Source organism: Schistosoma mansoni, assembly GCF_000237925.1.
Source record: "Schistosoma mansoni, WGS project CABG00000000 data, supercontig 0194, strain Puerto Rico, whole genome shotgun sequence".
Taxonomy (NCBI): Eukaryota; Metazoa; Platyhelminthes; class Trematoda; order Strigeidida; family Schistosomatidae; genus Schistosoma; species Schistosoma mansoni.
Window position 1 is genome coordinate 285,245 of NW_017386072.1, and position 16,078 is coordinate 301,322.

At 34.8% G+C, this 16,078-nt stretch overlaps 2 non-coding genes across 2 annotated transcripts; one reads left to right on the forward strand and one right to left on the reverse strand.

The window, feature by feature from the left end:
• Positions 1 to 348: 348 nt before the first annotated feature.
• On the reverse strand, positions 349 to 415 carry Smp_tRNA_02376_Gln_TTG.1.1. The gene has a single exon. It is a non-coding gene (tRNA).
• Positions 416 to 9,270: 8,855 nt separating this feature from the next.
• Smp_tRNA_00145_Gln_TTG.1.1 lies at positions 9,271 to 9,341 on the forward strand. The gene has a single exon. It is a non-coding gene (tRNA).
• The last annotated feature ends 6,737 nt before the right edge of the window (positions 9,342 to 16,078 follow it).

Genomic DNA, 16,078 nt, shown 5'->3' on the forward strand with positions numbered 1-16,078 from the left:
TTAAAAACTACGCTTTAATTTGACCTAAACTTGTGTCGTCTGAATAAACCAGTGGTACAAATACATTGCTATTGCTGAAAAATTTTTTCTTATGGAATACTGAAAAACAAAATAAGAATAAATTCATTTAGTATCGCTTGTTTGAATCTTCCCATTGATGTGTTAGGACTGCAACTGGTCAGTCTCTAATTGGTATATGTGCATACTGTGCGTATTGCCTCGATATAGCCTTAATTCACAAGCATGGTATGCAGAGATGGATAGCGGCTAGTAGTGGAATCCAGTTTGATGCGCGTTTCCTCCTATTTGGGACTCGTCAGTTGAATGTACCTGCATCTCAGAGTTGATGTTCACTCTGGGACTCGAACCCAGTACCTTTCGCTTCAAACGCCATCGCGTTATCCACTCGGCCACTGAGTCCTGATAGCCACTTGCTTGTGTGTGGGATGAGGACCCAGGACCTTTAGTCTCACGTGTGGAAGCTAAACCTTTAGACCATTAAGTCGGCATCCAACGGTGTTAATGTCTAATTTCAACCAATTCACAAGATTGTGCCACCGTTCACCATTGTCTTCAGACAGTATCTGCCTTACAACAAACCCGGTTGAACTCTACTGGTCACGACTTCTTACTAGAACTCCAGGAAATTCATTTTGAAGCTAGTCACTAGTGAATATATGATAATTATCAGTATAGAGTTGTGGAGATTATTGAATTTAGACTGTTATCATGAGGAGTCCCATCCTAGGATGAAACGGCCGACCAGTGCTTCCAGGTTTCCAATAGTTGTCTAACACTGATCCATTCATGATATCAATCTAATCTTTGATTTGTTCAATCCTTGATTAATACTTATTCTTGACATGGTTAATTTCAATAAATAAAAAATTACCTAAAGGTTTGTGATATAATACTCATGTTACACAATATATCATTGTGTATATGTTGGTTCACTCATGAATTCACTTTCCTGTGATTGATTTATTCATTTCAATGTTGATGACTAGTTTATATGACGTACGAAAGTATGCGCTTTTTTTTGGAATGATATTGTGTTTTGACTGTTGTTAAAATACAAGAAATCACTTGTCGTAAGAATTTATCAAAACTCCTTACATAGTAACAAAATTTACAAAGTATATACTGCTAACACTTGTAAAGATGTGCTTTTGAGAAAATAATTAAATAATTGATCAGAGCTGTTGATAACAATGTCAAAATTCATTGTAACATCGTTCATATGTCGGTTAAAAAAATAAACCAAACTTCATACAATGTATTAATGAAGAAATTTTTTTTGAAATGTTAGTCCTGGAATGAATATCAACTCTGGAATACAGGTACATCCTGTTGACGAGTTCTTTTTTTTAATACCCCTAGATACTTACTTACTTAATTACTTACGCCTGTTACCCCTCGTGAAGGAGTATAGGCCGCCCACTAGCATTCTTCATCCAGAACCCAATTCTTTGAATTCAAGAATGTAGTGTTTCTGTGAACTAGAGAGCTTGGAAGACAAAAAAAAACATTTATCAGAATAATTTTATCTAATCAAAAGTTGGAGTAAAAGAGAAAGAACTTTATCGATAATGTCCAACTTTACTAATATGAAATTCAGAAGCTGTACGAATATGCCTGTACTAATCTATGAATCACTCACTTTAGTTGGACTTCAAAAAATATACAAAAAGTCAATATTGAATTTGACTTATAACTTTGTAACTAGTTGAAAACCAAGTTTATTTTAATCAAGGATCTATAATAATTAAAAGAAAAATAATCTATGAGATGGGAAAGACTCATGAATTCTGCAAATAACTTCGATTAAATTTGGTATGGAAATATTCAGTTATACATTGACCTATTCTTTTTTGACAAATCTGATTTATGATTGAAATATTATCAAAAGATAGAATCGTTATAATTTTCAGATTTTTTCTGGGTTACATAATGACTGTCATATATACCGTATGAAGAGAGACTATATAATTAGGTCTGAATTATTTTATTATAGGCATCTTTATGTTTCATCAAACCAATGAATAGTTAGTTCTGAGAATGAATGTAAGTTTTCAAATTAAAAAAGGCCTATTCTTTTGATGGGTATGTAAACTATATTGAATAAAATGGTTGGCAAATGTATGATTCATGTCTAATCAACATTTATCTTCGTGTTTATGTTGACTAGCTTAGCAGTGGGTCGGATGAAGCTTAAGACTGACCGAACATCAGAGATTAGTCTACAAAAACCTTGAATTCAAAACTCAGCTATATTACAAACATAATCGTAATATCGATTATTGATGAACTGAAGTTACATGATTCAAAATTGTTCACACCTTCAAGTTAGTTCATACTTTATATTTGAGTGTAGAACTACTTGCTTAATTCTTTCATAAACTATCAATAGATCATTATTTTGACTTTTTTTTTCTTAACTAACCCCATTAATTTTCATGCATTCTATTGACGTAAAATGCGATAGATTAGATGGATTCATTTTTATTCCTGTCTGTATATACTTGTTTAATGATTGACTAACTGACTGATAGATAAATTATACATCTTTCATCATCATCATCATCCAAATCATCATCATCATCATCATCGCCACCAGTGTAGCATAATGAAAGTGATAATGCGTACGACAGTAATTATCAGAAAAGATCTAAAGCATTAGAGTCGCAAATGTGATAAGAATTTTCGGATATATTATGTATTTTATCATTTAATAAGAACAATAATTAAGGTAAAATATTTCTGGATAGATCGTAGATAAATGGATAGATGGATAATAGATAAACAATTAGATGGAGTCAGTCAACCAGTTTCTAGTTAAGTAGATAGATAGACAGACGACCAAATAAATGAGGGATAGATTTCTATTAGGTTTATAAAAGAAATGTAGTTAAGACTAATTTATTGTATATTAGTGGCGTCTAATATGAAATCATCATTAGAATTCATTAATCAGTTAACTTATTCAAGACAAATGTGAATGATGGAGAAAAAGCCAATATAAAACACGTATTCTTTGTTACATGCTAATGGGTTTTTTTGAAAAAAGTAACTATAAGGATATACTACAATTTACTGTGTAAACTTATACCATTATTATCAGTATAAGGTTGTGGAGATTGAGTTTTGATTGAGACCATGAGTGGATGAATATTAAATTACCATCAGAAACCTGGAGGCACCGGATTGTTGTTTTATCCTAGCATGAGACTTCTAAGTTGTGCGCATCCAATATCCCGAACGCGAGATGAGAACCCAGAACTTTTGGTCTAGCGTACGAACGCTTAACCTCTAAACCACTGAGCTGACATCCAACGGTGTTCACGTCCAACTTCAACTAATCCACGATATTGTCCAACCATTCTTCGAGTTATTTTGAGAATCTGTGACCAGTGGAGTCCATCGTGTCGGGTGTGAGGCAGTTATCCATGATACACTTAATGTTATAAATTTACTGCTTTTAGTCACTTGAAAAACAGGTGATATAAATAAGTAATCAATGATATAAAGTGGAGTAAATTACAAAACATTTTTTTTCTGGATAGCCCATTGATCCTATGGTCGTGGATTCCATGAAGAGATCTATCCCTATAATTTCCAAACATTCACATGGTCGTAAACAGTTTTTCGATGAACCTAAGTTCCATAAAACTTTTTGTTTGTACTTTAATGTTAATAACTTCAATTTTGGAAAACATATCAATCATTAGTACCCAGACATTTGTACTTCACAGTAAAACTATTCTGACAAATGTCTAAGAATAATCTGCATAGATTATTCTTACACATTTGTTAAAGTAGTTACAGAGCTAAATATGGTTCATATGATACAACCGATTGAGAGATGAATTATTTATTTGAACCATGACTTTAAATGAGGAATAATGTATCTTTTATTATTACTCCCTTTCACTATTTCCTATTACACGTAACTGTCGCTTCATCACATACTACTCTGTGCTTTCTTATAGTCATTTCACGTTCATAATCTCCGATAAGTAAATTTCTTGTAAATTCAACACTTTCCTAGAATTTATTAGAAATCACTTTCTTAGGAGTCGATTAATGTTTTCTTCACTAAAAGAATTGATGGTGAAAGCGAAAACTATAATCTCAGTTCAATATTTCAGCTATGATCATGATGTCGCTCTATGGATAATGATTAATGTGTCCTTAAACTCAATCTATTCATTTACCATGAATTCGGTAAGACTTATTGCTTTTTTTAAGTTGCTCAGCTTGAAGGTGATCTTTAATTCAAGTTGATAGAGATTAAGGACCATATTTTGATTATTATGAATCACATAAAATCTATCTTAGCATGCTGATATAGTACAAACTTCCAAATGAACACAATATCTGCTTAAAGAGACCTGGATTAAGTGACTACTAACACTGAATGAATGATTTCTGAAAGACTGTTGAGTAGACAATCACTTTAGTACAGCATTAATTAAAATCAAGGTAGGGACTCTGTTTCTGCTCAAAATACTGGAAATAACACTATTTAACATCCACCGTTGAAGAAAATGCATCTTTTAATCCTTAGAACGCTTATAATCGATCAAAGTCTATTGTGCCGTTATATGATGAAACTGGTATGATCTGGAAACACAATCAAATGAAACCCTTATTCGCAATAAATAATTTATGTGAAGCATAATTTACTAGGAATTCGCTCCCTTTTTATTAGCTCAAAGGAATCATGTCAAATTGCTTGGTAATATCATGATTTTTACTTTAATGATTATCAAGTCGTGATCTCATATGATGTATTTATTCAATGGCCAACTAGAGCCATGGTCATTTCTGTTGTCTCTCATGGTCAACAGTGTGGTTGAGCTTTACTACCGTCCGAAAAATTTCATGCATAAAAAAATAATCCATTTTTGATTGACATCATGAATCAGTCAATGTTAGACCACTATTGAAAACGTGGAAATACTAGATGACAGTTTCGTCCTAGTATAGGACTCCTCACTATTTCATCTGGCAGGTTGAGATGATTCACAGTAGTGTGTTTATAGAAGATATTTGTGGTTAGTTTTATATGATTAAAACGAGCCTTCCAGTGAAAATTATGATTTCATGTTCAATACTCAACCACTAAATGAACGGTAGATACATGAAAGTGGTAGATATTACACTTTTATTGAATATTGAATTTATACAGATAACCTTACGCGGAAGAATGGGTCATTATATTATTGTAGACTGTTAATATTATCACCTATTGTTCTGAAAACATAGTAAATTTAATTAAAACCTATTCAAATTTATTTTCACAGTTTCTAAATACAATACAGTTTAGAATCTTTCATTTTGATTATTTGTTTGTATTATTAAATGCATAAAATTGTTAACTATGTTTTATGGTCAGAATGAAGGGGGGGGGTTTGTGGAGATTGTAATAATTTTTAATAGTTGCTGTCATGAGTCGAGAAGCCGTGATCAATGGAGTCCAATCCGTGTCGGGTAGAGATAGATGTCTACCACAGACAGTGGATGAAGGGTTGAGCAAGATCATGGATTGATTGAAGTTAGACATCAACACCGTTGGATCCCAGTTCAGTGGTCTAGAGGTTAAGCGTTCGCGCGCCAGACCGAAGGTAATGAGTTTGAGTTTTGCGTGTGGAATCGTTGATGGGCACTGTTGAGGAGTCCCATATTAAAATGAAACGACCGTTCAGTTCTTTCAGCTTTTCAATTGTGGTCTAGCTTACATAGACTCATGAATTCAATTATTAAAAAAAGCTAGGATTTAGACATGTGTTTTTATAAGTTTTATTGCACATGAAAACACATTATTTCTAATGACAATTGAAATCTAGTTGGTTTAATCTTATATGTAGTAACCACAATGAACTTCTGTGATATTTGATACCACAATCCATTACTATTTTCACAATTTTAATAAGCACACGAACATCGATGCAAAGAAAATGTTTTTACTATTTAAAATGTCCTCAGCAGTGCGCTTCCACGATCTCGCCTCGCGAGATTCCAACCCAGGACCTATCAGTCTCACGCGCAAACGCTTAACCACTAGACCACTGAGCCGGCATCCAATGGTGTTAATGTCTAGCTTCAACCAATCCACGAAATTGACAAACACATGGTGGTCTAGCTTCAATTGATTCATGATATCAACTATTAAAATTATTATAATATCCACAAAACCCCTTCTGATATTTAAAATGTGTCAATTACTTCAGGCTGTGTTTTTATTTTGCAGCGATTTTGCACATATTTATTGATTAATAAATAAATATCACATTATCATGATAATACGTGGAATTAATACCAAAACACATACTTGACATCATACAGAACAATGTTTACATTCAATTAATACAATCGATTAATATCACATTGAAATAAAATCAGTGTTACATTGGACAAAATAACACACTGGAAATAACGGGGAGACTATAATTTACGGACGAGCTAATCAGAAGCGTTTGAGTGATCTCAAAGTCACGGCACCTATTTCAGTACCCAATGCTTATGTACGATCAGTTTACAGCGGATTTTAAAGACGTTATCATTGAGTGGCCACAACAAATGGGATTACTAAGAAGTTCCTTTATTTGTGGTTGCGGTAGTTAAATGACTCCTGGACCTTGTGCAAACTATCATGGTGTTGTCGTATTTCGATGTAATATATAGTGGAGGGAAAAGTCGGTCAGAACGGGAACTTTTTTTGCTTGATCCCGATTGAGACCAAGACAGATTATGATAATTGTTATAAACTGGATAGTAAAAGCACCAGTAATTCTGGCTGCAATCTTTGTAGATGTTACCGAGGCTTCTGCGGTTCAATGGTATGAGCATTGTCGAGATTTATGTGCAATAAAAGTGACAAGCTTGAATAGGTGGTTTGGAGGAGTTAGGAGGAGAAATAGACGAAACGGTCGTTAGAAAACGCAAATTCAATAGGGGATGAAGTGTTAAAGAAGACTGGCTAAGTACCATTTCCATAAATATACTTAACATGTCCTTGGCATATACGACAGATCACCTCAAAAAGGACACTTCCAGCGGTTTAGAAACCGACAAGCTACAACTATAATACGAATTATACGAGAGTATGTGCAACGGAGGACCGCAATATATACAGATGACTGGAGAGGATATAAATGCTCACATAGACGTGATTACGCATTAAGGACGTTAGATCCCCAGAATTCACTTGGAAAAGGTCCCAATTTTGTAATTTTATTCTGAAAATTTGAATTTTATCTTTTCGCGCCAAGAGACGCTTAGTTGGCCCATAGCTTGCATTTTCCACTCGGAAATCCTTGACTGTCATTGGTTGACGAATTTTTATAGTACTCTATTTCGTGGCTCTCCCAAGGGCGTTTCTATCATTGTATAAATAAGCTTGATTCGTGTGCTTGGTGAACTCGTATTTTCTGGGTGCTTGTAGAATACATTCCGTACGTCGATCCTGACGATAAATATTGAGTAGTCGTTAATCAGAGGTTAGCGTTTCAGAAATCGACATCTGGATAATGTACATTCTTTTCGATGCATACTACCAGCAATCACGATGTCTCTAGGCTTTTTTATAACTCTTACAGCGAACGGTTGTACACTTTTCATAAAGACACTTGAATAGGTTACCTGGTTAAAAAACATAATAGTGTGTTAGAACAAATAAAAACAATTTGTTGAAATATCTAGATGGCAGGACAGGTAGCGTAGATACTCAAGCAAGCTGTCATCTATTATGGAGTCACATGAATGTGTTTCTGTACCATATGCATTAAGATTTTGAAACTGTAGAGCTACTTGCTAACCATGAAAAATTTTTAAAACATGTTAAAGACGTGTATCCACTCTATTTTTTGGTTTTGTATAATGTATTCTTACTCTATACTGACTGGCTAAAATTTCTCAAGGTCATTCGAGGTTCGTTCAAAGATCGTCCATAAATTAGAAACTTGCCTCTAACACTATTACGAAATTTTTTATATATAGTTGAAATCATGAGTCAATTGAAGCTAGACCACCATGGAAAGCCTGGAAGCACTGGACAGCCGTTTCGTCCCCTTGTGGGACTCCTCGGCAGTGCACATCCACGATCTCCAAAGAAAACCCACTACTATGAAATGTTTAGATAAAACTGTTTGTTAGTAGCTTTCAAGCACATGATATTGAATAAAGCACAAAATTAAATTTTGTATGATTTAACTTTTTAAACTTGAAAATATGATATTTGTTACTATACCTCTTTTGATTAGTGTAAATAGTAGAATAATCCTAGTATTCCGCGCACTAGATAACACAAATTCAGATTCCTGGATAACATCAATCTCATCAAAATTTCATTTATGAGTTCTTTTCATACTTACTTACTTACTTACGCCTGTTACTCCCAATGGACCATAGGCCACCGACCAGCATTCTCCAACCCACTCTATCCTGGGCCTTCCTATCTAGTTCTATCCAAATTTTGTTTGTTAACCAGGTAACCTATTCAGGTGCCCTTATGAAAAGTGTACAATCTTTCGCTGTACAAGTTACAAAAAAGCCCAGAGACATTGTGAGTTCTTTTCATGCTTAAATATTATTCTATTTAATTGAAAGGTATGCAGAATCTGTAGTCACTATTCAATTATCTTTTTTTCTTAAAAAAAGTTGTATTTACACACAATTCTCAATAGCCGATAAAAACAAAATATTCAGCATTAATGAATAGTAATTGTTATTCTTATTAACTAATCATGAAATTAATGCGCACTGTTGAGGAGTCCCACATTAGGACGAAACAACCATCTAGTGCTTTCAGATTTTCCATCGTGATCCATTTTCAACTGACTTATGACCTCAACCATTAAAACAAAAATACAAATGTAGAAATGCTATTGTATTTCAGGTGTAATCTCTAACATATGAATATGGTTTCTTTACATTTCCCCCGACCAAAATATAATGCGATTAACCATTAAAATAAAACAAAATATTGACTGAATTCCTTTTTTATTTTTTTGTTTCCATGTTAAGGACATTTTTCAAAAAAGAAACAATCATATTCACCAGGTGAATATTTTCTAAAAAAACAAAAACGCTATTCACTTAGTATTGTTTATTTGAATCTTCCCATTGATGTTTAGCGCTGCAATTGATCAGTCTCTTATTGACATATGTGCATACTGTGCGTATTGCCTCGATATAGTCTTAATTCACAAGCATTATAAGCAAAGATGGATAATAGTTAGCAGTGGAATTCAGTTTAATGCTCGTTTCGTCACTCAGTAGCTGAGTGGATAACGCGATGGCGTTTGGAGCGAAAGATACTGGATTCGAGTCCCAGAGTGAACATTACCTCCAAGATGCAGGTACATCCGGATGACGAGTCCCAAATGGGACAAAACGCGCGTCCTGGATTCCACTGCTCGCTACTATCCATCTTTGCTTACAATGAATTTTGATGAGTTATGGTTTTTCATTACTTTTTCTTTTTTCTTCATTTATTCGGGAAACAATCAAATAAATGAATACAAATTATTACTGAAAATGGAAGGTACTTTAACATTTGAAATTGTTCAAAATTTTATGTCAGTTAATTTATAAAGACTAAGATGATCTAGATAACTGTATCATTCTAATATAGAACTTCCTAATAGAGTATACCTACAACATCGTAGCCATGAATCGGACATGGAACTTTTAGTTTTCATACTGAACGCTTTAATTTCGGACCATTGTTTTGGTGACCAGTGGTTTATAGGGTTAACTTTAATAAATTGACGATTTTGAACAGTCATTTTTCCAACCCGATAGGATTGTGACTATCTTAATATTCAATATATGTACAGTAACAAGGATTTCCGTGAACTTTTTATTAAGGTAATAAATGACCGTTAAATCTAAGAGCATAATTTTCACTAGGGATTTCTTTTTATATTCCACTGTATTTGTGTAATTCTTCTTCATTATGTCGGAATGCGCTATACTAAGGTGTTCATAGAAGACAGATGTGGATAGCTTAAAATCCATGAGAAGAAATATTAAATAAAACTTATATTCTAATATGCAAGACTCATTGACAAAATGAACAGAAAATTTTTTATATAGTTGAAATCATGAGTCCACTGAAGCTAGATCACCATGGAAAACCTGGAAGCAATGGACGGCTGTTTCATTGAACAGAAAATTGCTCGAAAATGTCTTATTTCATATATTTATTGAACAGGGAAAAACGTATAAGTAATCTGACTTTCATTTTTAAACAGTTTTCTTTTTTGATAATGTGTTAAGTGTTCTAATAACGAGGAGTCCCACAATAGGATGAAACGGCCATCCAGTGCTTCCAGGTTTTCGATGGTGGTCTAGCTTCAATTGACTCACGCTTGTAACTATGAGAATTATAAATAAATTTTCTCTGGATTAATCTTATTTTCAGATGTATATAATACTTGAAAAAACTATACCAACTGGGATTAGCTAAGTAAAATGTAGATTAAAAACAAGGTCGTGACCTTCATGGATTTGTACTTATACGTTAGCACGTGATTTAAATTTTATTTTATATAATAATGATATTTACAAAACTATGTATTAAATAAATCTCACTTAACAATGATATTGGAGAGATTTGTAAAATATTTAAATGATTTACATATTCAATTAGGGAATGTTCACTGTTGAGGCGTCCCGCAGTAGGACGAAACGGACGTCCAATGCTTCCAGGTTTTCCATGATGGTCTAGCTTCAATTGACTCATGATTTCAACTATTGAAATTACTATAATACCCACAAAACCCCTTCTGATATTAATCAACATATGCACATTAGTGACTGGCTCCATGAGGTATTTCCTGGAGTCCTAGTGAGAAGCAGTGACCAATGGAGTTCAACCAGGTCTGTTGTGAGATAGTAACTCACTGAAGACAATGGTGGATGTGTCGATCGATTTCGTGAATCGGTTGAAGTTAGACATTAACACCGTTGGATGCCGACCGGCTCAGTGGTCTAGTGGTTAAGCGCTCGCGCGCGAAACTGATAGATCCTGGGTTGGAATCTCGTGAGGCGGGATCGTGGATGCGCACTGTTGAGGAGTCCCACAATAGGACGAAACGGTCGTCTAGTGCTTCCAGGTTTTCGAAGATGGTCCAGCTTCAATCGACTCATGATCTCAACTATTGAAATTACTATAATATCCACAAAATCCCTTCTGATATTAGTTACAAATATCTCCAAATCAAACTCAGACAATCAATACAAACTAATTATATAGAATAATAAGTGGTATAAAGAAAATTTTAAAAAAAGTTCCATGTGCAATTTTATTTGATTAAATATCCACACCAAAAAAATAAGAAGGAATTTATTGGAGGAATTCATGAGTCGAATGAAACTAGACCACCGTTGAAAACCTTAAAGCATTGGACGGTCGTTTCGTTCTAGTATGAGACTCCTCAACAGTGCACATCCACGATCTAGATTCAATTGATTCATGAATTCAACTAATAAATTACCATAATACTCACGAAATCCCTCTCTGATAATAATAAATAAGTCTATATATCACTATTTAAATGTTTATTTTATTCATAGAATTAATTTCAGTATATTTCTCAAATTGTTTTAATACCTACAATGTTAATAAATGAAATATTCATACAAATTATTTAGCGGTAGGTAGGTAGATAAGTAGATAGATAAAGTGATTGATCAAGAATGTCAAATAATATGGATAGGAAATATCCATTTCAATAGACTAAAATATTATTCTCTAGATATTCTTTTTGGTAACTCCACCTGTAGTGCTTCTAGGATTTAGTGCTGTTTCCAAGCCTGCATAAAGTTGTAGGGTTGGGAGTGAAGTTAGCAACTCCATTTCGTAGAAAACAACCTTGCTAAAAAACGATTACTAGAAAAAAAACGATTTAAACCATTTAGACTCTGTCCTGGAAGTTTAAGAGTTATGACGCCTCATGGTAAAAGTCGATATTCTTCAGAAGTCACGAGGCCACTCCCCTTTCTGAAAACCGGAGTAACAATTAATATAGATACATTGAATGTCCGGACAATGTGAGAGACCAAGAGGACCAATCAAATAGCTACGGAAATGAGGAGATGCAACTTGGCTGTGTTCAGAATAAGTGAAATCCATGAACCTAAGCTGGACAAAAAATAATTAAATTCAGGAGAAATGCTGTTGTACTCTGATCATGAAGAAAAAAAGTGCTTCGCACACACAAGAAGTTGCACTGATGTTGTCCAAAGAACAACGAAGAGCACTTATATGATGGAAATCTCATAGGTCTAGGACCATTAAATTAAGAGAGTAGGGGATTAAAATAAATGTCATCCAGTGCTATGCACACATCAGTGATAGCAATGAAGACGATGAAGATCAGTTTTATGGGAGGCTGCAACCGATCATAGAGAAGTGTTCAGGAAAGGGCCTGACAATCTTGATGGCAGACGTGAACGCCAAAGTCGGGATGGAAAACACCGTATATGAAGATATTTAGAAGGTCTATGGAAGATGTGAGAACTAGGAGAGGAGATGACATAGCTTCAGATCACCACCAAATGATGGTTGCCAAGATGAAACTGAAGCTAAAGAAATACTGAGCAACTGGACAAATAGCATTACAAAGGTTCAATACAACCTTCCTTTGACATGATGACAGACGAACTCAAGATAAATTTCAACAATAGGTTCCAAGCCTTACAAGATCCACTCAAAGAGGAGGAAACTACTATGGACGACAAATGAAAAGGGATCAAAGAAGCACTAACTTCAACATGCCAGGAGGTTCTGGGTTGCAAGAAGCATCATCATAAGAAACGGATCTCCATCGGAACCCTTGACAAGATTCGAGAAAGGAAGAACAAGAAGACAGCAATTAGCAATAATCGAACAAGAGCAGAGAAAGTCAAGGCACAAGCAGACTACGCAGAAGCAAACAAGAAAGTGAAGAGAAGCATTGGAGCTGACAATCAGAAATACGTGGAAGAGCGACAGTGGAAAAACTTCAAGAAAGGGAAATATGAAGTAACTGTATGACACGACAAAGAAACTATCAGGGAGATATAGTAACCCAGAGAGATCAGTCAAGGGCAAAGAAGACCAGCCAATCATTGAAATTCAAGGACGAAGGAACGGATGGATGGAATGCTTCGGGGAACTCTTGAATAGACCAGCCTAAATGAACCCACCGGACATCGAAGAAGCACACACAGACCCTCCTATAGATGTCACTCCACCAACGATCGAAGAAATTAAGATGGCCACCAGATAATTAGAGAGTAGGGAAGGGGCAGGACCAAAAAACAGTCGGGCTGATTCACTGAATTCAGACATAAACGTAGGTGCACAGATACTTCATGTTCTTTTCAAGAAGATTTAGGATGAGGAACAAATGCTGACGGAGTGGAAAGAAGGATATCTCATCAAGATACTGAAGAAAGATCTGAGTAAATGTGAGAACTACAAATGAATCACACTACTTTAGGTACCAGGAAAAGTTTTCAATAGGGTATTGCTGAGTCGGATGAAGGATTCAGTAGACGTCTTTGAGATCAACAGATACGATCCCGTAAGGATCAGTTGTTTACAGACCGAATTGCGACACTACGGATCATTGTTGAACAATAAATTGAATGGAACTGGTAATTATACACCAACTCCCTTGACTATGTTAAAGCATTTGAATGTAAATAAGAGAACATTATGGAGACTTCTTCAACACTATAATGAACCTGAGAAGATCGTCAACATCATCCGGAATTCATACGATGGACTGCAGTGCAGAGTCGTGCAAGCAGAACAGCTAACAAATGCATTCCAAGTGAGGACCGGTGTCAGATAGAGCTGCCTACTCTCCCCCTCTTTCTTCTGGTGATTGACAGGATTATGAAGACCTCCACATCTGAGAGGAAGCACAGAATATTATGGACGGGTTGGATGCAACTAGACGATTTGGACTTCTCAAATAACCTTTCTCTTCTATCCCATATACGGTAATAAAGAAGGTAAAGATAGTCAGTGTAGCAGCGGCCTCTACACCAGTAGGCCTCAACATAAACAAGGAAAACACCAACCCAATCGCACTAGATGGGGAATCTCTAGAAGAGTGAAATCTTTCACATATCTGCTCAGCATCGTCGATGAACGAGGAGGATCGGATTCAGACGTAAAGGCAAGAATTGGCAAAGCTAGGGCAGCATTCCTACAGTTGAAGAACATATGAAACTCAAATCGATTGCCCGTCAACCAGTTTCAAAGTCAGAATCTTCAATACGAACGTCTAAACAGTTCTACTGTACGGATCTGAAACTTGCAGAACTACCACAACCATCATCAAGAAGGTACGAGTATTGATAAACAAGGCTATATCGAGGCAATACGCATAGTATGCACATATGCCAATAAGAGACTGATCAATTGCAGTCCTAAACATCAATAAGAACATTCAACAAAACAATACCAAGTAGATTTAAAAGTAACTTATTGTAACGTAACTTTAGTGCTTCCTTTCATATACATCTATACTCATTTATTGATCATAATCATACTTCATGTTTAATTGTAACCAACCTACGGTTTGTAAATGTTGTATAATTAAGATATTTTTAATCAAAACTAGGCATAAGCTTGTTAATAGCGAAGATTTCGAACTTAAGTAGGTATCGTAATCTTGTAATCATTATTATGACGCTGATAGACTCATCTTTACTGTATAATTTTATCCTTAATTATTTATTAGATACTTGAAAGAATTTCTGACTGATATCCTTCATGTCTCTGAAATGATTGAAAACTGCGTTATTGAATATTTTCATTAGTTTAGAACATGAATATTTTAGAATTGTTAGGTGAAATCTAAGCTCAGTCAGTCAGCTACAACGTAGGACCTGGCATTTATATGCGTCGGTCTAAGTTGCCATACCTCGTTAGCACAACAAGATGAACACCAAATTCATAGAAGTCGTTGATTTAGTGGTGGTAATATATAAAATATAGGTTTTATATAAGGATGTAGTATAGGGAGAAAGACAGATATGAAGCAATTTTAGTCTCAAGGTTTAAGGGAAGATAAAGAGTGCATACACCTGCGCCATTGTGATCGATTCTGAGCCATGTCACACAGAGTCTCCAACCATTGGTTACGATAGTCACGCGGACCCCAACCAAGTAATCTGCATCTACCAACATGGCTCAGACTAGAAGTTGGTGACTTCAAGCATTGATGCCACGTTTTGGTTTGGCCGCCCCTAACTCTCTTCCAACCATCCCCAATACTAGTAAGCATAGCTAAACTCTTCTTATTTTTCAGTAAATGTAACTTCTTTTTTTCTTTTTCAGATACTTGTAAACTTTTTATAAGATTAAATGACAATAAAATGAAAAAGTATACACCCATCGATGTTCAACTGTTCAACAGAACAAACTGTTTAATAATTAGTTTTCTGTTGACTGTAATTTATTTGAATTTTACGGTATTTATCAATGATTTTAGTGATGACTAGGAGATGGAAGAGACTACATTTAAGGTTAAGAAGTATTACAAGTTGCATAGAACTGATAAAGAACGTAATGTGATAAAAAAAACAAGTGATTTTTTGTAATTAACAAGTACAATCCAAAGTATTAACTCATCGATGCCTGAAGTTGGAAATTTGAATTATTGAATTCCGGTTTTGGTTTAAATGAGACATGAAAGTTTATGATCTCCTTCTTGTATAAGTTTTTAGACTATGGAAGAGTTCCAAGTCACTTTCTGCAATTCTACAACTACTATTAATTCATGCTGTGAGCTACTTTCAGATTTAATATTGGCTGAAAAAATTTCTGTAAGATAATACACTAACTATAATATAAAATATCAAGACTACTTCACAGTTGCATATTATTTGAATATGAGGTTAGTATTTAGTGACCCTTGTTATGTTCGCTACTTGACTAACTCAGAATACGTTATACAACTACGGCATTCAAACGTATAGTAACCCACGGTCGCAAAGCCAAAAGACAGAAGGCAACTGAAGAAGTATTTGTTGGGTAGGAATCAGAATGTACAAAAAATAATGGGTATTT